The 24,308-nt window shown below is 36.4% G+C and overlaps 1 protein-coding gene across 1 annotated transcript in view; it reads right to left on the bottom strand.

Moving 5' to 3' along the window:
• LOC145988343 (uncharacterized) overlaps positions 1–24,308 on the bottom strand; it is a 487,907-nt gene that overhangs the window by 170,659 nt on the left and 292,940 nt on the right. The window lies entirely within an intron of this gene.

Below are 24,308 nucleotides of genomic sequence, written 5' to 3'. Positions count from 1 at the left end.
AATAATTGTTATTGACTTGTAGATGTAGGGAGTAATAATCCTTTGCAAGATGCCCTATACTTTAGTCTGAATATTATTCTTAGTGTTCACTTTTGAAGCCTTAGTATTCTGGTAGTATTATTAATGTAGAGGTAAATTAGGCTGAAACGTAGGCATTTCTTTCTGATAAATTATACTCACTTAGTTGTTTCAGCAGGTAGAAGTTGCATGATGGTTTACTGCTGATGATGTTCATTTGCTCTCTTATGTACTACGTATGATGTAGCTTACTTGAGTAACTGGAATTTTCTACTGAAAAAAGGATTGCTTGTCTATTTTATTCCTATGTTGTTGAGTTTGTCCATAAGCAAGCCATGTTTTTTACTCTATCCTATGCCTTGGAAGAATCTAGATATATTGTGTTTGCAGTTTTATGCTTCTCTAAGGTTTCAGCTATGTAGTTTTAAACTGTGCTATGGCTTAACTATTGATTTCTTTTTCTGGATGCCATGTTGGTTCTGTGTATTCCTTTTGCTCCTTGAATTTGACTTAGGTTGTTTGCGTTTTTTCTTAGATCTTTATTTGTTTATTTGTTCAGTATTTTTTATTTTTTGAATTTTAATTACTTTAATTTTACATTAACTAACATATTTTACTTTAACAACAAAAGAATTTACTCTAGCATAAAAACTTCTTCTAACAAAAATGTACTATTATAACTTTTAATTTTAGAAAATTGTATTTTTAAAACTTTAACTTTGAAAAATTGATTTTTAATTACCTTAATTTTACATTAACTAACAAATTTTAAATTAACAACAAAATAATTTGCTATAGTATAAAAACTTCTACTAACAAAAATATACTATTATAACTTTTAATTTTAGAAAATTGTATTTTTAAAACTTTAACTTTGAAAAATTAAATTTTAACACACTTTGACTTTAACAATGTACTTTGAATTTTTTATGTAAAAAAAATATTAAAAAATAAAAAATACTGAACAAATAAACAAATAAAGATCTAAGAAAAAACGCAAACAACCTAAGTCAAATTCAAGGAGCAAAAGGAATACACAGAACCAACATGGCATCCAGAAAAAGAAATCAATAGTTAAGCCATAGCACAGTTTAAAACTACATAGCTGAAACCTTAGAGAAGCATAAAACTGCAAACACAATATATCTAGATTCTTCCAAGGCATAGGATAGAGTAAAAAACATGGCTTGCTTATGGACAAACTCAACAACATAGGAATAAAATAGACAAGCAATCCTTTTTTCAGTAGAAAATTCCAGTTACTCAAGTAAGCTACATCATACGTAGTACATAAGAGAGCAAATGAACATCATCAGCAGTAAACCATCATGCAACTTCTACCTGCTGAAACAACTAAGTGAGTATAATTTATCAGAAAGAAATGCCTACGTTTCAGCCTAATTTACCTCTACATTAATAATACTACCAGAATACTAAGGCTTCAAAAGTGAACACTAAGAATAATATTCAGACTAAAGTATAGGGCATCTTGCAAAGGATTATTACTCCCTACATCTACAAGTCAATAACAATTATTCTAAATACTACGAACTTGGACAAAATATAGTCAAATACACAACACAAGAAGGAAAATAATTACAAGTAAAACAGCAGACACTCAATATCTCAAAACAATCATGTAAAAATATTCTACAACAAACTGACTCATAACATAAAACTGCTAAGTCCCCACAACATATACAAATACAATCAATAAAAACTACTTGAAATGGGAAAACTGACTACAGTCTCACAGACTTGATGTAAAATAACAGCAAAACTTAGAAGCATGCACAGTCAATAGTGCTCAATTTGCATACAGTTCACATGCAAACTCTCATGAAAAGGTTCAAAACAGTCTCCCAGCTCAGTTCTCATCTATACTTGGACAACAAAATCCTGCAACAAATTCTCAGAAATCCTACCTTTCCTACCCTTGCTTAAATAGCTAAAGTGCAATCTTCATACTAAAATATTGAAAAATGGCATATCTATTTACATAAAAGTGTGAACACATGTGTTTGTCTGCGTGTACTCTTAGATAAATTGATAAAAAAAGCAATATAGTTATAAATCAAAGACTATACCTAATAATATTAATTTCAAAATAAGCTGATAGAAAAAGATATAATAACTACAGTATAAGCTTTTAATTTTTGTTAATTACAAAAAATAAAAGTTAAATACAGTAAATAAACTTGGTCCCTTACATTGAAAAGAGGAACATAAATTGAGAGTATTTGAAAATAAAATCCTTAGGAAAATATTTGGACCTAAAACAGATGAGGAGACAGATGAGTGGAGAAGGTTACATAATTTGGAAGTACATAATTTGTATTCATGTCCAGATATTATTAGAATGATTAAATCAAAAAGACTTAGGTGTGTAGATCCTGTGGTACAAATGGGAGAGGAAAGAAGAGTATACAGGATTCTTGTTGGGAAACCTGATGGTAAAAGACCAATAGAAAGACCAAAACAAAGATGGAGGGATAATGTAGAGATGGACCAAAAGGAAATTGGTAGGGAAGGAAAGGAGTATATAGATCTTGCTCAGGACAGGGACAGATGAAAGGCATGTGTTGCTGCAGCCATGAACCTTCGGGTTTAAGAAGGCTAGAGAGTTAGTTAGTTATACATTAAATAAGCATAATATTTGAATTGTAAGTAGAGAATATAACAAATGTACAATGCATTGTGCGAAAACTATGTCAACTTTGCATTAAAAGCAGAAAATTAAACCAGTTTGCCTTAGAAATACATTTTAAAAATAGCCCAAAATAGCATGCGTAATAGAAAATTAAGAAAACTTTCTGAAGCATAAAAGTACTGACTAGTGCTGAATGAATCAATTACTGTAAAATATTATTCTCTGATTCAAGTAATTTAACTGTAAACATCATCTTTTGTGTGTAAAATATAATTGTTAGTTGAACTGATAAGTACAAATATTAACTTTATACGCCTTGATACACTCTAAATAACATAACTTTGATATATAAATTAGTAACAATTTGTTAAAATTAAGTTAAACTGTAGAATTGTTTTCTTAAATAAATATAAATATAAAGTAAAAATAATAAACAAATAATTCCTTATTTTCCTATTTAAAGGATGCCAAACAGTGTAAATCAGTTGTTAGTGGCTAAATGACATAAAATTTGAAGGCAGTAACAATATTTTTAAAAAATACTGCTTTTTACCTAACTTTGTAAATTAAATACTAGTACATTTTGTCAAATTATAAATAAAATATACCTATTTCTTTGGTATTTGTACTAAAGTGAATAAAATATTACTAAAACTTGGCTAGTACAGTAAATCTAAGAGTTTTAGCTTTATTTGTCCGTAACTGGATATAATTGTAACTTGTTAATCTCGCCAAACACAATCTTTACCTCAATTTTGGAAGCTAGCTGAACTTTAGCGTTTCGAATTACATATAGTGAAGGCCTCTATAGTGGAAAAATACACCCAGTCTGTAAAAATTTAGAAATGTTGTCTCCTTGTCTGTCGAACCAGACCAAAAGTGTTCTCAAGTGTTTCAATATATTTCTTAAGATAACTAACTTTTCAAAAAAAGAATACCTTGTGCCCAGATAGCTTAGTTGGTATAGCGTTAGGCTTTTAACCTATCTGTCCAGGGTTCGAGTCCCTGTCTGGGCGATAACAATTTTTAAATTTTGTCATCGGATCTTTTGCAACAGTAAGTCGTGAGTAAGCTTTTAAGTTTCTCAAATATCAGCATCTTTAGCTAACAGTACAGCATAACCAGTATTATTATGATAGAAAAGTTCTGGTGGTAGAACCTACACCTACTGTAATATCTCTGTGGTATTAACTTACATGCAGCTCATAACTTTTGGGACTGTTTGTCCTCCGTTACATTTCCTCGCCATTTACCCTTAGCGTCGCGATTAGCCTCAGAAGCAAAAAAAGCGAAATCTTATATTTGTTCTTTTTATATCTCTGAAACCACCTATACTATAGAACTACATTTAATGAATTTTGCAGTCTTTCTGTTTGATCTGTTAAATAATCCAGTCAATAAAAATATACTTGCATAGAAAAATCTGTTTTTCAGATACTTTAATCGGGTAATCTGCTTTTGCGTACTTCCTCAGAAATATAGTTCTTGCCACATTTATATAAATCGAAGTGTAGTTAGAGTTGACCTGTGTGCTTCTGGTACAAATAGTTACTTGAAAAAGCAAATATTGGGTGTATAAAAGGTAGCATTCTTGTGAAACAGTAAAAATCAACCTCATTTCCTCATAGCATTAGTTGCAACTGCTTCTTACAGATTAACAAAGCTCTTGCGTGTGGTCCTACGTCACCTATAATCCTTTGTAAGGTTCATGTTGTCCTATAAATTGTCGCTATACATACTAAGTCCCTAGTTACACCCTAAGCTTTTAGTTTCAATCAGAGGATTTCAGTGTTCAGATAGTGATTGTAGCCTCGTATAATAAACCAAATGGAAATAACCCAAGTGTTGATGCACCCAAAAAATCCAGTAATACTTCTAAAATACCTTGAAAAAGGTTATAAGGCTAAATTATTCTTCTAGCATAGAAACAACATTTAGCAAGTGAACCTATGGTCCATACAGTCAGTCGTCTGTGAACTTCGTCTTGTCCTGTGAATTGTCAATATATTGATAAATGGTTATATTTTTTTAAAAAAAAAGGAACAATGTTCGTAAGCGTCCAGTTATGGACCCTTCGGTAAAGGCATTTCAGTCTTTATAGACACACAATAATTTTCGTTACACTAAAAATTAGGCAAATAATCGAAATGTTAAACATTTCGTGTACTTTATCCAGTAAGCCTTAGCTAGAAATACAATAACAGCGTTACAGACATAAAAATTAAGCAAGCTTTGATATTCTAGTAGCACATAATAAATATAAAATATCCTTTAAAATACTCTGACAAATAGTTGTGGGTTATCTGAAATGAAAATTTTCAAGCCCTCTCTCCTGCATAAATAGGCTCTAGAATTCACTAAGCCTCAAAATAATATTGGGTACATAAAATAAAAAGCAGATGGAGAGTGGTGCTGATCGCATCATCTCCAAACAGCAAAAACAAAAGTATATGGATGGAGCCCTACCTGATATATTTTGGAAACTTTACCTAGTATAAAAGTAACAAAATACTCAGCAAACTCTAAAATAAACAAACTTTCCTACGTAGCAGGCGTAACCGGACCTAAATAAATACATATAGAAATACAGAACCAAAAATAGCATAGTGGAAATCAGTAAACCCTAATAATAATAATAATAATAATATATTCTGTGGCTTACATTTTAGCTAAAAGTACTTTTTTTTAGTGTTTTTGAAAAAAATTAAATAAATACTAAACTCTAAGTTAAAAATTTGTAAATGTATACAAAACAAAATAAATAAAAATTAATACGTACCCTGCAAAAAATCAGTAAAAAAGTTGAAAACATCTCTTTGTGCATCCAAAATATAATAACAAATCCTTCCTGACTAGATTAAATTGTGTTATTTGAGTAATATTAAGCCTAAACTTGTAAAATAAACGGGTAAAACTTGACGAAACACACTTCATGTGTACAAAATATAATTCAAAACACATTTAAATTGTGTTATTTGAGTAAACTTGGAGAATAATCCTGTAAACTTGGAAAAATATCTCTCTCTCTCTCTCTCTGTGTGTGTGTGTGTGTGTGTGTGTGTGTGTGTGTGTGTGTGTGTGTATGTGTGGATGTGTGTGTGTGTGTGAGAGTGCGTGTGTGTCCAAAATGTAATAAAAACACGTTCAAATCGTGTTATTTGAGTAAATATTAGGCTAAACTTGTAAAATAAACAAATAAAAGTTGAGAATACACACTCTGTGTGTCGAAAATGTAACTAAAAGTCTTTCTTGAACAGATTGAATTGTGTTATTTTGGTAATAATAAGCCTAAACTTGTGAAATAAACAGATAGAAATTGAGATCACACACTCTGTGTGTCGAAAATATAACTAAAAGTCTTTCCTGAACAGATTGAATTGTGTTATTTTGGTAATAATAAGCCTAAACTTGTGAAATAAACAGATAGAAGTTGAGAACACACACTTTGTGTGTCGAAAATGTAACTAAAAGTCTTTCTTGAACAGATTGAATTGTGTTATTTTGGTAATAATAAGCCTAAACTTGTGAAATAAACAGATAGAAATTGAGATCACACACTCTGTGTGTCGAAAATATAACTAAAAGTCTTTCCTGAACAGATTGAATTGTGTTATTTTGGTAATAATAAGCCTAAACTTGTGAAATAAACAGATAGAAGTTGAGAACACACACTTTGTGTGTCGAAAATGTAACTAAAAGTCTTTCCTGAACAGATAGAATAGTGTTATTTGAGTGGAAAGAAACCTAAACTTGGAAAATCTCTCTCTCTCTCTCTCTCTCTCTCTCTCTCTCTCTCTCTCTCTCTGTGTGTGTGTGTGTGTGTGTGTGTGTGTGTGTGTGTGAGAGTGCGTGTGTGTCCAAAATGTAATAAAAACACGTTCAAATCGTGTTATTTGAGTAAATATTAGGCTAAACTTGTGAAATAAACAGATAGAAGTTGAGAACACACACTCTGTGTGTCGAAAATGTAACTAAAAGTCTTTCTTGAACAGATAGAATTGTGTTATTTGAGTAAAAAATAGGCATAAACTTGTAAATAATGAATTAAAAGTTGAAAAAATCTCTTTGTAAATACAAAATTTAATAAAAAATGTTGCCTGAATAGTACAAATAGTGTTATTTTGGTAAAAATTAACATAAAGTTGTAAAATAATAAGTTAAAAGTTGAAAAAATGTCTTTGTGAGTGCAAAATTTAATAAAAAATGTTGCCTGATTAGTACAAATAGTGTTATTTTGGTAAAAAATTAATATAAAGTTGTAAAATAATAAGTTAAACGTAGAAAAAAATGTCTTTGTGAGTCCAAAATTTAATAAAAAATGTTGCTTGAATAGTACAAATAGTGTTATTTTGGTAAAAAATTAACTTAAAGTTGTAAAATAATAAGTTAAAAGTTGAAAAAATGTCTTTGTGAGTCCAAAATTTAATAAAAAATGTTGGTGATTAGTACAAATAGTGTTATTTTGGTAAAAAATTAATATAAAGTTGTAAAATAATAAGTTAAACGTTGAAAAAAATGTCTTTGTGAGTCCAAAATTTAATAAAAGTGTTGCCTGAATAGTACAAATAGTGTTATTTTGGTAAAAATAAGGATAAGCTGTGAAAATGTTTGACATAAAGTCAAAGTTTGGTAAAAAATAAACTCAAAATTAAGTTAAATAGCACACAGTAACATACATTTACTACCTAAATCAATAATCAAAGGGTCCTAGGTTCGTTACCCCGTGATAAAAGAAAATGGTGAAAACTGTAGGCCCCGTCCCTAATAGCTCTCCCTTCTTCATAGTACAGATAAAAAAACCCTGCGCTAAAGCGTCCTGTGCCTTGGAGGCAAACCTGAGCGGAATATTAATTGGCGGCGGAAACCGCATAGCTTCAAAGATTTGACCCTTGCTGCGCATTCTCAGACATCCTTTGTTGTCTGGTTGAATCCCTCCCCTGCCCTACGGCATTGCATACCTTTCTCCTGTTCTTGCGTACTGGTTAACCTTGAAAAAACCGGTTCTGAAAATCTACCGACGCGTTCTCTGATTGGTGATTCAGATTCCTTCTTTGTCCTGACGTTGTGACGTCATTTGACCTTGACCGCTCTTCCCCAAAATTCCTTTCTTCTCTACCTGCGCTGAATATTAATTCATTCTCTCTGTCTGGCATCAGAGCGGAGTCAAAATTCGGAGACCGTATTCTGTCTAGCGTGTTGCACCATCGTGTTTCATAATATAATGCAATTATTACATAGTACTAATTAATAATATTACATATCGCGGGTTCGAGTACCAGGACCGTCCCCAATCGTAATTGGACCTGTACCTACACCCATTACCACCGTTCATAGCGGTTCATAAACCATAGAAAACTTATTTTCAATATTATAAACATTAATATTAACATTTTATACATTACATACTTTGCAGTAATGAATATAAAAACATATGCATAGCGTTTAGTACCTCTAATTACCTTCTATATACATATTTTTCATAAAATTAAATAAATATATATTCATAAAAAGTTATAAACATGCAAATACATAAATGTAAAGTACTCTAAGTACATGCAAATGAATTCTAAGTACATGCGAATTAATTAAAACCAGTGCAAATTAATTAACACCCGTGCAAATAAATTGCGAATATTAAATAGCGACAGACGTTGGCGGTGATCCCATCTACTAACCTTAAATGGTGAGGGCTTCTTGGATGTGTTAAGTGAACAGGTTTTTCATCCTTGCTTACGGGACATGGCACTTTTCCAAAGTTTTGAAACAGGACAGTGTGTGACCACACTATGTGAACATTTTGGCAATTTCTGCATGGTAAATTTTTAGGTAGATTGATGGTCAGACGGGGATGTATTAAAAGGCCTGCACATTCCCCAGATCTAACATCTTAGGAGGACTTTTACGTTCAGAAACATTTGAAGAGAACGGTGCATGCACTAAAAGTCCCTGATATTGACCATCTGAGAGAAGGCATAGTTGCTGCTTGCGATGATGTTGCACCTGCTACATTGCCAAATTTTCTATGTGAGTGTGAGAGACGTCAACGAGTGTGCTCACAGGAATATTGACAACACTACGATGTGCATATATCGTAAGTGAAAGTTATGCGTATAACGTTTTGCTGCCTAAAAATAAGTTAGAAAAACCTTCACCATTTCATTTCTCGTGAAGTTCTAGCCTGATTTGATATATCACTTCACACCCTTCCGTTTGAAATTTTTGAGTTGAATTCAATATGGGGGTCAACAATGTGCCGGACTTGCGCTTGACACACGCAGCTAGGGATCTCCCTGTGTCTAACCTATTTCTTTCATGACCAGGATAACTCCTTTACATTTTGTAAAGGGTGTTAAGGGACTTTTGACTCGTCATAGTTCATGTAATGAGGCTTTTATCAGTCACATAGTTACACATATTATTTTGTATCTTCTGATCCCATTGCAGTCCCAGAATGAGTTTCTGATATGTTTTACAGTATGGAATGAGGGACCAAATATATTTTTTTTCACGATTTTTGGTGATGACATGTTTTGAGATATTCAAGGTCAAAGGTCAAGGTCACGTGACAAAATTATATTTTATCGAAAGGTGTGCTTGTTATATATCACTGGAAAGCTTGTTTAATTCCCTGTACAATAAGCTTTATTTGAGCTTCCTAGGCGAAATAGGTGCGGAGTTATAGCACATTTAGTATAGCTAAGCGGGTTCAAAAAGGGCAATTTCTGCTAACTTTGACCTTGAATAATTTAACAATTACAAGACGCACGAAACTAAAAATTTTCATAGTTACTAAGTTCCATGCATATTTTTAACTCCCCAAATATCATGAAAATCGGAAATGGTCAGGTCGGAAGCTGTGTTGATTTCGCATGGAATGACTCATTAGTCTTATGGAGAAAGTACTTGATGCATATCCTGATCAGAACATTTTAATAGCAACAGATGTAAAAGCAAAATATAAAATATAAATATAAATTGTTAGATAAAAAAGAAGCCCTCCTAGAAGATTTTATAGCTAATAATGATTTTATTACCTTGAATAAAAAGTCGGACATACCAACGTTTTGTAATAGCTGAGGAGCTAAATCAAATATAGATGTTACCATCACTAATAGAAAAGAAGCTTCAAAAATATTAAACTGGTGGTTCCAAGATAACAAGACCACTAGCGACCACAACGTGATTTGATACACAATTAAAGATAAGACGAAAAGCATACAATCCTCACAATCACTTAAGATCAGTGGCGTGTATACGAGGTAAGCTACCAAAGCACTGCTTCTGTAAGCAATTCGAATTTTGCATAATTCCCAGGATACTTAGACTCCCTGAAAGTGTCGAGAGACATTTTTGCGGAGGCCGTGAAAGACTAAAATGCCGCAAAGCAGTGGCGAGCCTTACCTCTTGATGTATTACAGTATTGTTTATTAAAATTATATATTCAGTGCTTCGGCTATCTAAATGGTCACCGAACGCTACTGCTTAAGATAAATTGGCAGAACATCAATTGGGAAATAATAAGAAGCAAAATAATTCAAAATAACTTTGAAGTACAAAAAGAAGACATAGAAGGAAATGTTGCTAGTTTATCCCAAGCAATAAACTAAGGTCTCAAGGATCAAGAATAAAAACAAAAATAATAGAAACAACAATTTACAGTAGCCAGCGTATATAGTACGCAGAAAGAAGGAGACCAGGAAATTAAGAAAGTTCTATCAAATGTCAAGAACACATCGTGAAAAACAATTTTACTTAAAGAAATATAGAAATTCAAGATGGATCTACAACAACTTGATTAAACAGTAAAAACAGAAAACATGAACAGAGTTTATAAAGAAATAAATTAATAAGGACCCTTGGGGATTTCCCTATAAGATAGTCACTGAAAATATAAGAAATCAACTTAACCTAACAACAATTAAAAAAGAAGATGGGACTTTCACAAAAACATCAGCTATCATTAGCTATCTGATGAATTTTCTCTTACCACTTCATAACTCTTAAAATGAATTACAAGGCCAGAAAGAGATAAGAAACAGGATGGAAGAAAATTAACAAACAGAAATTTTAACTATCCCCTTCTCACAAGAATAAATCGCTGAAGTTATAGATCAACTGAAAAAGAAGAAGCCCCCCCCTCCCTGGGCCAGATCGGATAGCAAACGAACTTATTGAAAATACTAAAAATGAACTGCTACCTCATCTTCAGACAATTTACAACGAAGACCTATTGCAGGGCAGATTCCCAAGTAGTTGGAAATTAGCTAATATAGTACTAATTTATTTATTTATTTGAAAAGTCCTGAATACAGAAAAATCCATTTTACATCAGGATATTAACCGGAAAAGAAATAAACAAAATAATAAGATGGACACATACACACACATATACATATATAACAAGAATAATATCAACTAGGGCAAAAATAATATTATTTACACTTCAGCTGGTTTATGCACGCCGTTCTGTAAGTCTGCTTTGATAAATGGAAGCCCGGAGCGTCTTTTAATGAGTGGTAAATGGTTTGTAGCCTGTAGAGAAGTGATCTTTGTTCTAAAGATAGCCTTGAAGATTTAATGTAAAAGAAGTTGTTGCATTTACTGTTGGGACGTGGGATTCTGATATTAAGAAGTGGCAAGAAGTCGCTGGTGAAAAGTTGTCCATTAATGATTCTGAAGAGTAGTGTTAAATCTGAGAGTTGACGGCGAAGAGAAAGGTCATGAATTTGTAGAGTGGATAGAATTTCTTGTTTGGAGAAGTTTGCAAGCTTGGCATCTGTGTTTGACTATTCTGACGAAGAAACTTATTACTTTGTTTGTGTTCTTTAAATTGCTTTCACATGCCATTGACCAAATACAGGAGCCATATTCAAGAATAGGAACAACACACATTGTAAAGTAGGTTTTGAGGGCAGAAACGTGTGTTATGTCTGTAAATCTTTAAATCAGTCCAAGTGTTTTCATCGCTTTCGAAGTTATGTAGTCTATGTGATGGTTGAAAGTCAGTTTGCTATCAAAAATGACACCAAGATCCTTGTGCTGTCGTACGAACGGAATAACCTGGTTGTATAACTTGTAGGATGGCACTGTGTTATTGGATTTTAGGGTAAACCTCATGACAACAGATTTATCCGGATTTAATTTGAGATTCCAGTTTTGACACCAGCGTTCAATGTGTTTGAGATTGTCTTGGATATAGCATGTGTCCTGAAGTGAGGTAATGTTTCGGAATAATTTGCAGTCATCAGCATACAATAATACTGAACATTCGGAAGAAATATATTCGTGAATGTCATCCATGAAGAGAGAGAAACACAGGGGCCCCAGAGAACTTCCTTGGGGCACACGGGAAACTACAGGAAGCCACGACGAAGAGCAACCAGATACGATAACCTTTTGCTTTCTCTATTTGCCTACTAGATAAAAACTAACAGTTAAGAGGATAAGTGAAAGACTGATCCTAAAAGGAGAAGGGAAGAACCAGTATGGATTTTATAAAAAGACCGACAACCGAGGATGCCATAAACCGACTAATGAAAACAATACAACAAAATACGTAACTGAGGTTACCATAGACATTAAGGGCGCATTCAACAACGTATGGTCGTCCTACATAATACACGCCCTTAAAGGACTGAACTCCCCACTCATCTCTTTAGATTAATTAAAGACTATCTAAATGGAAGACATATTACATATGAACGGAATGGTGAATTACTTTCAAGATAAGCAAATAAAGGATAAAGGATATCCACAGGGATCGGTGTTGGGACCGACCTTGTTGAACCTAACCTTGAATCCTTTATTACAGTAAGTCAGTAATAATCGTGATGCAATAGACATCGGAGCATATGCGGACGACATAATGATTATTGTAGGAGAGAATAGAAGATCAAAATTAGAAATAAAGAAAAATAATGTCTTGAAACAAGTATTTCACTGGTGTCACTGGTCATTTATATCCAAGTTACAAATTGCATCGAATAAAACTTACCACATCCTATTCAAGGGCAAGATCATGAGAGCACCATGCTACAAATTCAGTGAGAAAACAATGAGTAAATCTAAGTCCACTACGTATTTTGGAATACATTCTAGATTGGGCTTCAGGAATCATACTGAATTCATCCTAAATAAAGCTAAAAGTACACTTCACAAAATTCTGAACATGGGTAGTGCAACCTATAAACTACCAGTGACAACAGCGATCATATACTACAATGCTGTTTTCCTTCCGATTGTGTGGTATGGCACAAGCATCTGGGCACATGTAGCTCATGAAAAGGGGATGACCATTCGATCTACACCTATTAAAAACTGCAACTTCTTATTGGTGTAAAGGAAATCAAGCGAAATTACTAAAAGCAAAATATAAAGTTGAGGTAGATTCAATTCATGAAATTAAAGAGACACTTTGCCCACAAGTGGCAAGAAAAATGGGAAACTGAAGTATCGCAGCAAACGAAAAAGTACATACCCGATGTAAATATCAGATTGAAGTGGAAGTACCTTAATCCATCTAAATGACTAGTTTACTTCATTACCGGGCATAGTCCCTACAGGAGTAATCTTCACCGCTTCAATTTAAAGAAGTGTGAAAATTCTCCAACGTGCAATAATATAGATCTTCCGGAACACAGTGTTCTAGAGTGTAACAAACATAATACAACACAAGTAAATAAATAACTTAAGGAGAAACCTAAACCCTATGAATATAAATAGAGTTCTCGGAAGAATCTAGCAATATGATGTGCTAAACAAATTAGCCGGACTAATATCAGAAATGGAGGAACAGGATTACCTCCAACATAGATACGAGAATCAAATAGTAAATGTCGAAGAGGAACAACTGGAACAAAAGAGTGATCACATGATCGACATAATAAGATTTGATTGATTGATTTATTTATTTATTTTACTTCGCTTTTTGTGCCACTTTTGGCTAATTTGCGAAGATGGGGATTGATGATATGATGGAATTGATGAATGGACACTCACAAACATCTATTCGCAGGCCAGGATTCGAACCCGGGACCCCACATAATAGGAGGACTAAGACCGAGAAGAACTCGAAGAATAAATAGTAAAAAAGATGCAAATCAAGACATACATATTTTACGTCGTAAAATACTACGAGGTAGGACCTTCCTCGATTAATAGAACAAAATTCTACATTACGCCAGAGAGATCTAAATGACAACAAGAAGATCTACATAAGATTAACAGACATGGACATTGTCTGAAGAAAATATTTAAGAACATAAGGAAGAACGGTAGGGGGTATCATCTCCCCAGAAGATAACTAGAATTAAAGAAGTGTTAAATACCAATCAAAGACTAAATCTTATAGACTTATAGTTAGTCCATTTCGAGTGCATAGAGACTAGTGAAACCAACATGCAAGAGGTTAATCATTTCAACAAGAAAATAGAAACCTCACTCAAGTGTGTTGAGCGAGATGTTGAACAAAGGATAACTGATGTGACTATAAATTTCCCCCTTTCTCAAATATTAAGAACTTGGAAAAAGTAGAGGGGGAAAAGGTCTCTCTCACATAACTACCCACAACTGTTATGGAATGGAATCTTGGTAACCTCGTAGATACAAATTGAAGTGAACGCAAGACTAAGTCCAAGAACAGTACAGATAGAACGTCCATTTCAAGTACATAAGTGATTAACCCACTCAGACTCAAATCAGAAATCCAACCACGAGTGGGACGCTAGAATGAGTGACACTTGAATTCGTCCGTTTCGGAAGCCAAGGAACTTGATTTACATGATGGAGGGAGTGCTTCTCTCCCGTCGAACCTTAAGTGTTGTTGAATGCAAGAACTAGCTTAGAGAAGATCTGATGAACTGTGAGTGTATATGGAAGTGATAGACATAAAAGGAACTCACTTGTCAGGCGTTCTGTGGAAGAGGACTTAGTTAAATACTACATAGGAACACAAAATATAGAAGAAATGAAAGGACTAAGGAAGGGGAGAATCCAGAAAGCAAGTACAAGAAGATCTACAAATTCTATACCTCACGTAAATCCTTAATTTCTGATACTCAAACTTAAATCCAAGGACTACCTATATGTTTCATTCCTCTTCTACATTTCATACATCTTCTACTATTGATATTCCTATTTTTTCTGATGTCTTATATTATCTACTTTATAATTTTTACCTCTTACTTTGGTATGTCATCATATTGGATGGAAGATAATCTGCGGGAAACAAGATTCTAATCATTTACACCTTGGCATATAAAATGGGTGCCAAGGCAAGTGTCAGTTTGGTGATGGTGTTTCTTCTGTATAGCTTCAGTCTCTCAGGCCTGTCCCGAAAATCCGAAGAATTCAGTTTAAAACCATGTTCAAGCCGGGAGACCTCAAGTTTTCGTAATTGCGATAACAAATTTAAAGAAACAAGTAGATAAAATGGTATGCTAAATACGTTTTTAGGTGTAGTAAATCGACAAAAAGTGCATGTAGTGTTTTACGCAAATGTTTTTGTTCCTCGATAATTTCACCAATGGTTTTTTTGCGCCCCAACTTGCCAAACGTCACTCGAAAATTGAAAATTTTCAGCAACGCTTAAGTGATTAAGCAATATTTTTGCAATGAAAAAAATACTTTGTAAAATGATCTATCTTTAATTCACGCATTGGGAAGAGGTACACATTTTCAAGGTCCAACGGGAAAGTCATGCACTACCTTCCATTTCTAAGTCATAAGCGGGCGAGGCAGTTTACAGTTCGGTAAGTTGATTTTGCTTTTCACGATCATCAATTTTGAAATGAAGTGATAACGTGCCACGTGCTTTTCCCTGAAAGTTATGCAACAAAAATCAGATTTGAGGTAGAACGAAGTTCATTTTGACAACACTCTTGGAAGTCCTTGCAATTGTAAAGAAAACTATCCCCTGTGACGTACAAGCACTGGGAGTTGAAATAGGGCCATAAAACCTGCTTGACAAGTTTTATGGCTCTGTGTTAACTAGTACCACACATTCCTTATATCGGCCAAGTAGTGCAGCGTTATCAGTATACTACGCTGCGGCAGCCTCTCCCCAGGCAGTCATTTATTTTCGCAATGTCCGCAGTTGATTGTGACAGTCTAGCAAGCGGAGAATGTTAAAATGAAGAGCGTGAAGGACAGGGGCTGGGATCAGATGACGTCGGCGACTCACAGGATCCATGATGAATGAGTGGAGGCTTAGGGAGCCGTAGCTCACTCTCAGCTACAAATACAGAATATCCAGGTATTTAGAGTCTTTCTGCAACATTTCATCAATCGTGACGATGAAGATGTGTGATGATACGATGAAATTGATGGACACTCACAAAGAATATGCATAATTTGAGATTGGATGAGCCCCCAGAGCCGGCTTGTCGAAAAAATTCTCAATTCGGAATCGAGTTTCAATTGAAACACTCTACACTGAGTACAGTGGAATGCACAAGTATTGCTCGGCAAAGATTGCCAGCAGTTGCTTTGGTATTTTGTTTCAATAGTTAGAGCTCTCCTGTGATGAAACAAAGAGAATAAATATGATGATGGACAATTAGCTAGGTAATACTTATGCATTCCACTGTTCAAGAGGCTGAAAATATGGATTGAAAACTTCTGTAATTTTAATGCTCAGCAAAGAATGTTTCTGAAAACTCAAATTTTGCAAAAAAAAAAAAAATCGATTTTTTGAAAACCAAACACCGAAAACTTCATGTTTCAGGTAAGATCAGACAAGACAGATTGTAAGGGTAGGCAAATACAGAATTGCTTTCGTTGCCAGGTGATACGTTGGAAGGGAGGTGCATAAAAGGTGGCACACGACGGCTTCGAACTTCTGTACAGAACTTTTAAATCTCCGAGAAAGGTGCTTCGGCTTGCCCGACTGAAGAATAACGAGTTTCTCATTTCCGGTGTGGGTTGGAGGAAAAGTTTTCTCTCGATCCAAACAGGGGGGGATGGAGAGGAGGAGAACTTATACTCCTGATGATATTGACTTCTGAAGTTCCCTCCCCCTCAATCCCTAGCAGTGCACCGGAGCGTGGTGTCATCAAATATCGAATAACTCTATAGAAATTCCAAGCGTTCCTCTTCCAACAGAAATGATAATTGGAATCATGAGGCTGAAAAACATCTCTGGAAAATCTCTTCAGAAATGTAACAATTGGACAGGAGGGAGGGAATGGAAGGGGGGAAAAGAAAGGGGTGAAAGAGAAATAGATTGCCTCCTAGATATTTTTCAGGAGACATGAGCATTCTGAAAATTCCGAAAGTTTCTCAAGTAGGATGAGAGAGTTTGTAGTGTGATGCTTTCCCTCTCTCTCTCTCTCTCTCTCTCTCTCTCTCTCTCTCTCTCTCTCTCTCTCTCTCTCCTTCTCTTAGCTATTGTAATGTAATTGGCAGCGATGTTGATTTTGGCTGGTAGATTGTGAGCACCTTTATTACACTTAAAAAGTTTCGTTGTTTTCGGAAAGTAATTCGACTGTAGCCGCTCTGGAGTTATTCGGGTGAAGATACAGTCCATCTCCCTAAAGACCCTCACAAGAAAATGGAGCAAAACTGCCTGAAGTTACTGGGTTTAAAAGCAGCTGAATTTCCTGCAGTTACTGGGTAGAAAAAGAGAGTCTAGCTGCCTGCAGTTACTTGTTTGAAAAAGACAGCCAAGCCAGCAGATAACCGGTTCAAAAATCAGCCGAACTGCTTGAAGTTACTTGGTTAAAAAAAAAAACCAAGCTACCTGCAGTTACTGGGTTCAAAAAACAACCTTTCTGCCTGCAGTTACTTGCTTCAAAATGCAGTCAAACTGCCTACAGTTACTCTGTTAAGAAAAGCAACCGAAGTTACTGGGTTGAATAACAGCTGAATTTCCTGCAGTTACTGAGTAGATAAAGACAGTCTAGCTGCCTGCAGTTACTTGTTTGAAAAAGACAGCCAAGCCAGCAGTTAACCGGTTCAAAAATCAGTCGAACTGCTTGAAGTTACTCGGTTCAAAAAGAAACCAAGCTACCTGCAGTTACTGGGTTCAAAAAACAACCTAACTGCCTGCAGTTACTTGCTTCAAAATGCAGTCAAACTGCCTACAGTTACTCTGTTAAGAAAAGCAACCGAACTGCCTGTAGTTACTCGGTTCAAGAAGCAGCCAAGCTGCTTGTAGTTACTCGGTTCAGAAACAAACCAAGCGGGCTGCAGTTACTCGGTTTAAAAAGAAATCGAACTGCCTGCAGTTATTCGGTCCAGAAAGAAACTGAGCTGCCTGCAGTTATTCATTGGAAAAAGATGCCAAAATTCTGATGTAACCCGGTATAGAAAATGCCAAGATATCTGCAGTTACTCGTTTGAAAATGTCAGTCATGCTGCTGAAGTTATAAGGTTGTAAAATGCAGTCAAGCTGCCTGCAATTAATCTCTCCTGAAAGAAACCAAGGTATCTCGGGTTACGCGATTGTAACAACGGCCAATCTGTAGTTATTCGATTGAAAAATTAATAAATCTCTACTCCAATATTAGCAGTAAGAATATCATTATCGCGATAGGTACTAATAATGAAGTCATCGATCTAGTGACATTACTGGAACGCACATATGGTAGGACCACTAAAGCAAACAAAATTTGTTTCTGAACAACAACTGGTGATTGGTTCTTTGCGCTCTGAGCAATGAACCTTTCGGCTAACATTGCAAATGCACATTGTTCTCACACGAGTTGAAGCATTGCCAACTCTAGATGTAACGTATTGCGTTGGTCGATTATATTTTGCTCATTTGAGTTGCTTCTCTAGGTTAACCGTAACGACGGTAATGAATTGACGCAAAATATTAAGTAAGAAAGATTTGCCTGTGAATCGAACCCAGAACCTCTGGTTTCCAAAGCGTTACGATAACCATTCCATCACAAATTTGACATCTTACGTTATCAAAATAAAAATGATTTAACATTAAACAAATCTAAATGTTAAAGTTTTAAATAAGCAAAACAGTAGTTTTGCATTAGTACTCGAATTATGCAGACACGAGACATGGTGCCTTATACTAAAAGAAAAAAACAAGTTAGAACTTGACGCGCCTATGATTATAATTCAATTTGATAAATGAATAATTTTAAAAATAGATTCCTGGGGGAAAGAATTATTTATATTATTTTATATCGCTTCTCTACCCCTTGGGTTGCGACGAAGATGATGAATTACGAGTACAGAATGGGCAGAGTTGAAATCAATTGTCTTTTATTAAGGTAAACTGAACGTTAAGTCTTGCCCTACTATTTCTGCAAGCTATCAGTGTCGTCCAACTTGGTAGCAGTGTGAGCACATCACGTGATTCCTTTCCCATCAATATCTAGTTGTTTCATCCATTTAGTAACGCACATCTTCGTATTCAGTTTATTTCAGGGAGGAACAACTTCAGCCACACTAGAATTTCTACCTCACTGGATGAAATAGATGATGGGAGGGCTCGAAACTGCGACCTCCACTTGACGCTGACCACTCCATCACAGAGCGTGGCGAGAAAAGTAAGTAACTCGTCCCAAACGAAGAAGCGTAGAGAGAGTAACATGATAATGAACTGCATTATCTACATTTTTCTCCTGTATTGGAGTTTAGAAAGCAACGAACTATGTTCGGCTGACTTCGTTCATGTTCGTGTCCAAAGGTGCTGAACGCTGCCCGCGGCACCAAACAAACTCGAGTCGAATACACCATACGTTGCCAAACAAACCCATTGTAAGCGCGTAGATCCTTACTTCGCACAGTTGTAAACGCGAAGGGCTCAAAGCCCTGTTGCCCTTATCGGGGCAGGAGACAATGGAGGTCGAAGGACCTTAGCTCATTGTACGCCAGTGCGCCTTGTCTTAGTGTTACTTCCTCTTATTTAATTTTATTTACTTCCTGTTGTTATTATTATAATTTTCATATTTATGGGTGTCATGTTCAATAATATTTATTATATGGAACGGAAAGAGGAAGCTATTTGTTCCAAATGCCGTAAATTTCATCCAAATCTAATTGTTGGTTCGCGAGATACATCAATTTACAGCTTTTATAGTTTATTTCAATATGGACTACTATCAATATATGAGTTTTCTAACAATATGTACTTAGGAATGTTAAAAATATACGAGGGTCGTTCAAGGAAAAAGTTTCCCTTTTTTCGGAAAAAGTACGATAAATGAAATGAAACTAGCACTGTGTTCTTTCGTCTTTCCTCTACATTTACACACGATGCAATGCTCGTGCGGGCTACCGTGCATGCGCGGCACGTGATTCGCGTGAGTCATGGAGTGAGAAACGTGCCCTGGCCATAAGGAGTAGCGAGTCATGGCGGAACAACGTATTTTGGCGGTGTGGAGTCAAGAAGAGATTCGTTCTGTGATCAGGTATGAGTGGGCAAATGGCCTTGCTCCTATCGACATCCACAGGAAGCTGGTTGTTGTTACGAGAGATTAACAATAACTGCAGCTGGACAATAGTACGAATGGAACCAACAATTCAGCTGAGTGGAAAACCTTTGTCAAGCCGACAATAGTGTTAGCGAAATACTTAGTGCAAAATCCATTCCGGAAGAATGGATTCTGATTAATGAAAGCCAAATAGCATTGGTGATCCCCAGTTGAGACTACAGTGTGAGGCAGCAGAACGCAGTTCATCGTCTGTTGTAGTACACACAGAAACAATAGTAAACGAGCTGCAGTTACTGCTTATTACGGGAGCGAAAATTCCACGACAAATCAATGGCGTTAAAAAACACTCATTTTAATAGCAATTAAGAGAAACAGCTTCAAGAACCACACAAAACAAGAAGATGCACACAGATGCAATAAAGCACTCGACGCTCCAGGAAGCCTAACGAACTTTTGACTGGACATTTCCAGTCCCTTTCCTTTTCCCAACCCATGTTTGTACCGAGTGGCAACATCCAGCAGGATGTTATATCCACCCCCCCCCCCCCCAAATGCAGAAAATATTAGAACCGAATACGCTTTTGTAAGATAATCTGAATTGAAAGAGATAGGGTGGAAAATGCTAAAATTACATTCCCTATACTTGATGAACATCTATACTTTTATCTTCAAATATTAACGACCTTACTCTCTGAAAAAAAACTTCTTATTTGGGAGCGATGATCTCAAAAGGAAAAGCCCATAAGACCCCCATACTGAACTCGTAAGTTGGGATCATATATAGCAATCTGACCAGGTCTATTATCGTCGCCTGTATCCGGGAAGCAACAGGTGATCACACCAATACAATATATATAAACTCTAAGACACAGAGAGGTATGAAGAGTATTATATCAAAATTATGGTAGGCTATTCCAGCTCATTGTATAAGAACAATGGATAAGTTCCAATAAAGACACTTTGCCAACATTGTCATTGACGTTCTGAGAACGTCCTGAAACGTACTCGTTTCATAGCCCCACCGCACAAGGAGATCAGCAACTTGCCGTGGCGACAGTGGCGTATTCTCCATGTCACTGCTTTTAATGCCAACAAACCAACTTTTCACATCTATTATTTTATGTAGTTAGCTTTAATGTTTGGAAAATTGCTGGTTATACATTATAAAAGCTTTTAAACCAGAATTTAAGTAAACTATTTAAAGAACTTAAAGACTGGTTTACGTACGCCACTGATCGTTGCATAACGCACCCATCTAACGACAGCCCCCCCCCCCCAGGTTGTACACAGGGAGGACGAGGGAGTCGAAGAGAAAGTAGGCGTGTGACTATTTAAGAACCCATGACCTGTGTGGTCAGTTCACCGTAACAAATATCGTTAGCGGAAGAAAACCATACACCGTCCCAGTTATTCTCGAGCAAGACCGCGCATAGCGGCAGAGAAGAGGCGGAAATCGAGTGGCCAGAGGGAAGCGGTACACGCTGCTGCAAAGACTGGTAACTGCAGTCGCTGCCTCTCGCGTGTTTATTCGTGGATCCGTCACGCGTCACTACTTGTACAGAGACTTGTTTTCGTTCGCTTGCTCCAGAGACAGCAGGGGCAGGGTATACTCGTTCCTTCTATTTCTGTGCCGCGCTTGGCAGATGCAGTGTTGCTACGTAAAGGAAAATTTTTCTTAGTGAAGCGAAATCCAGGTGAAATTTTAGGTTAAAAAGGGAAAATTTTATGAAAAATATAGAAATTGCCGGAAATTTTCAAGTTATCGGACTTCTGTTTTGTTTCTTGTTTTACTTGCATGCTTGCATGGGTGTCTTTTTCTATTACAGTAAAATCTCGTTAATTCGGACTAATGGAAGGATAAGTTGACCGGTTTAAGGAAAGTCCGGATTAACTGAAATAACCTAAAAGAACAGTAGAAAGTGCATTAAAACTTCGTTTATAGCAACAAAACACGTTTATTATGGTGTATTTAAAGGGCATACGTCTAAATACACTATACAGTACGGTGCAAAGTCTGCGGGAAACAGAATTTCATCAGTGGTTGATTGCCTTTTCTTTGGGAAGTTCTCTTGTTGACTTCTAGCCGCATTTAAAACCTTGCATTCCGTTTTTTTTTGCCTCTTGCCTGTCCGGATTAAGCGAAGTCCGGCTTATCGGGATCCGGATTAACGAGGTTTTACTGTATATCTAATTAATCAAAATGGGTGTATAGTATGTGTGTGTGTGTATGCACACATAATAATTGTTGCAGTAAACCAGATCAAATTTTCAGAATACGCTATTGCGTGACGTAGTAACTCTTACCAGAAAGGCACGTCAGAACGCTTGACAACGTTGCTACAGGACAACTGATATTCTTCCTAGAACGTTCACTTCGCAACTGAGATTGTTACAGAGCAGACACTCTTGAAAACGATTGGCAGATGGATTAGCTCCCAAGGTCAGACGTCAGTTGGGCTGGCAGCTAGTGCAACGTTACAACGTTACAAGACTTACCTAGGATCACACTGTTCGCAGAGTCAATCTTTTGCGCCTTGATCGACGGGTCCTCTAGGATAAAGAGGAAGAACGGGATAGACAAGGATAAAGATCAAAATTCGGAAGGTAGGCTTTTCCATTAGATCGTCTGGCAGGCGTAGTCACTAGAGGAATGAAGAATCAGTGAAAGGGAGGGTGACGAGAAAGCATTCAAAAGGATGGAGAACAGGTAGCTGGTTGATAAGATTGAAGAAGAGTGCACAACGCTTGATTATTAACTTTCTTTGCATCCGCCGTCCTGACGTAGGAAAAAAGAGGGAGAGCATGTCACATCCCGGAAATCTCCATCAATCCAGGCTCCATCTACCGGAGGGGATCCTAAATGAATATCCGACGCGTTTCCCTCCTTTACTGCATATTGGAACGTCCCTACGACTCGATCCTGTCACCTGGGTTATTGTTATCGCAGAGCCTGCCGGGAAATACTGAGAAATGCGGGATTATTTGTGGAAGGTTTTTTTTTTTCGGGGTGGGAAAATTGATATGTGAGGCCGTAACAATAGTCGAGTCTGATTCGCTCAATGTTATCTTTGCCTATCGTTTCCGCGGCTAGGAGATTTGGACCATTTGCAGTGTTTCCACCTTTCTTGGACTCAAATTTTGAATTTCTTTTTGAAGCGGTGCAATCACTGCAGAGGCGAGTTTATGCAGAACCACAAGGAGCGATGGAATAAATATGCATCAGCCACCAAGTTATTACAGTCAAGCCGGCTTCAACGACAGCGTCCTGGCCTTGTAATCGATTGATTCAGGTGTTCGAATCACGATGCAGTGCGTTTCAGTGCCTCTCAGTTAAATTTGTATTTACTTTGCTTATGGGAGCTTTTCTTCCACTTTTGGATAATCGCGACGATGGGGATGAATGATGATGAATGGACAATCGCAAACATATAGGAGCAACACAAGAAGAGATGTAGAGAGGATTATACTGGATGGGATTCCAGACGCTAGAGCCTCGCTAGACTGCAAAATGCAGTTCAGAGTGTACTACGTGGATGGGAGGTTGGCATTTGCATGTCTTCACACAGAGTCAATCCTTGCATCCGTCGGTGCCATTCGAGACTTTACTGTCAAGTCTTGTATCATCTCGAAACTATCCTTTGTTTAATTGATATGATATGATATTTATTGATATTGATACAAGCGCTTGGGCTGTGCGTTTTCTACAATCACAACACCCCGCCTTAAGCATACACCCCATTGATCATATATTTAGAAACATATATATATATCTATGGCAAAATGGCATTCTTCTAATATTTGAGCTTGTTCATTATCACTGCCTTCACAACACTGCACTACACGCTGGGCCTATGCCTGAGCCACTGCTCCGTACTCTTTACTTTCACTGACCCCTTGCAGCACTTTCCTGCGCTCCCTCCAAACTGCATGTAAATAGGAGCCCAGAGCTTTAATATTTGCATCCGTTCTATCACTCCTCTCCTTCCTAGATACAGCCTGGATTGTCTGCTGAATGCTGTCCCTTGCACTGTCCCCCCATTTGCTTTGTCTCAGGAACGCCGACCAAATACACGCATTTAGGATGTGAGCCCTCGTCTCCTCTTCACTGCATAACGTGCAGAAGGCAAAACCGTCCGGCCCCTTGAGTTTGTGTTGCTTCCACCCCCCCCCCCTAGTAGGAACCAAGCTGATTCCACTTCTTTGCTGGTACGTACACGTATCAATGTATCGTTTCTCCTCCACTC

Source organism: Lepisma saccharinum, chromosome 5 (genome assembly GCF_977018435.1).
Source record: "Lepisma saccharinum chromosome 5, izLepSacc3.1, whole genome shotgun sequence".
NCBI lineage: Eukaryota > Metazoa > Arthropoda > Insecta > Zygentoma > Lepismatidae > Lepisma > Lepisma saccharinum.
The sequence above is the reverse complement of the archived record's forward strand: the minus strand, read 5'-3'. Positions and strand labels throughout refer to the sequence as shown.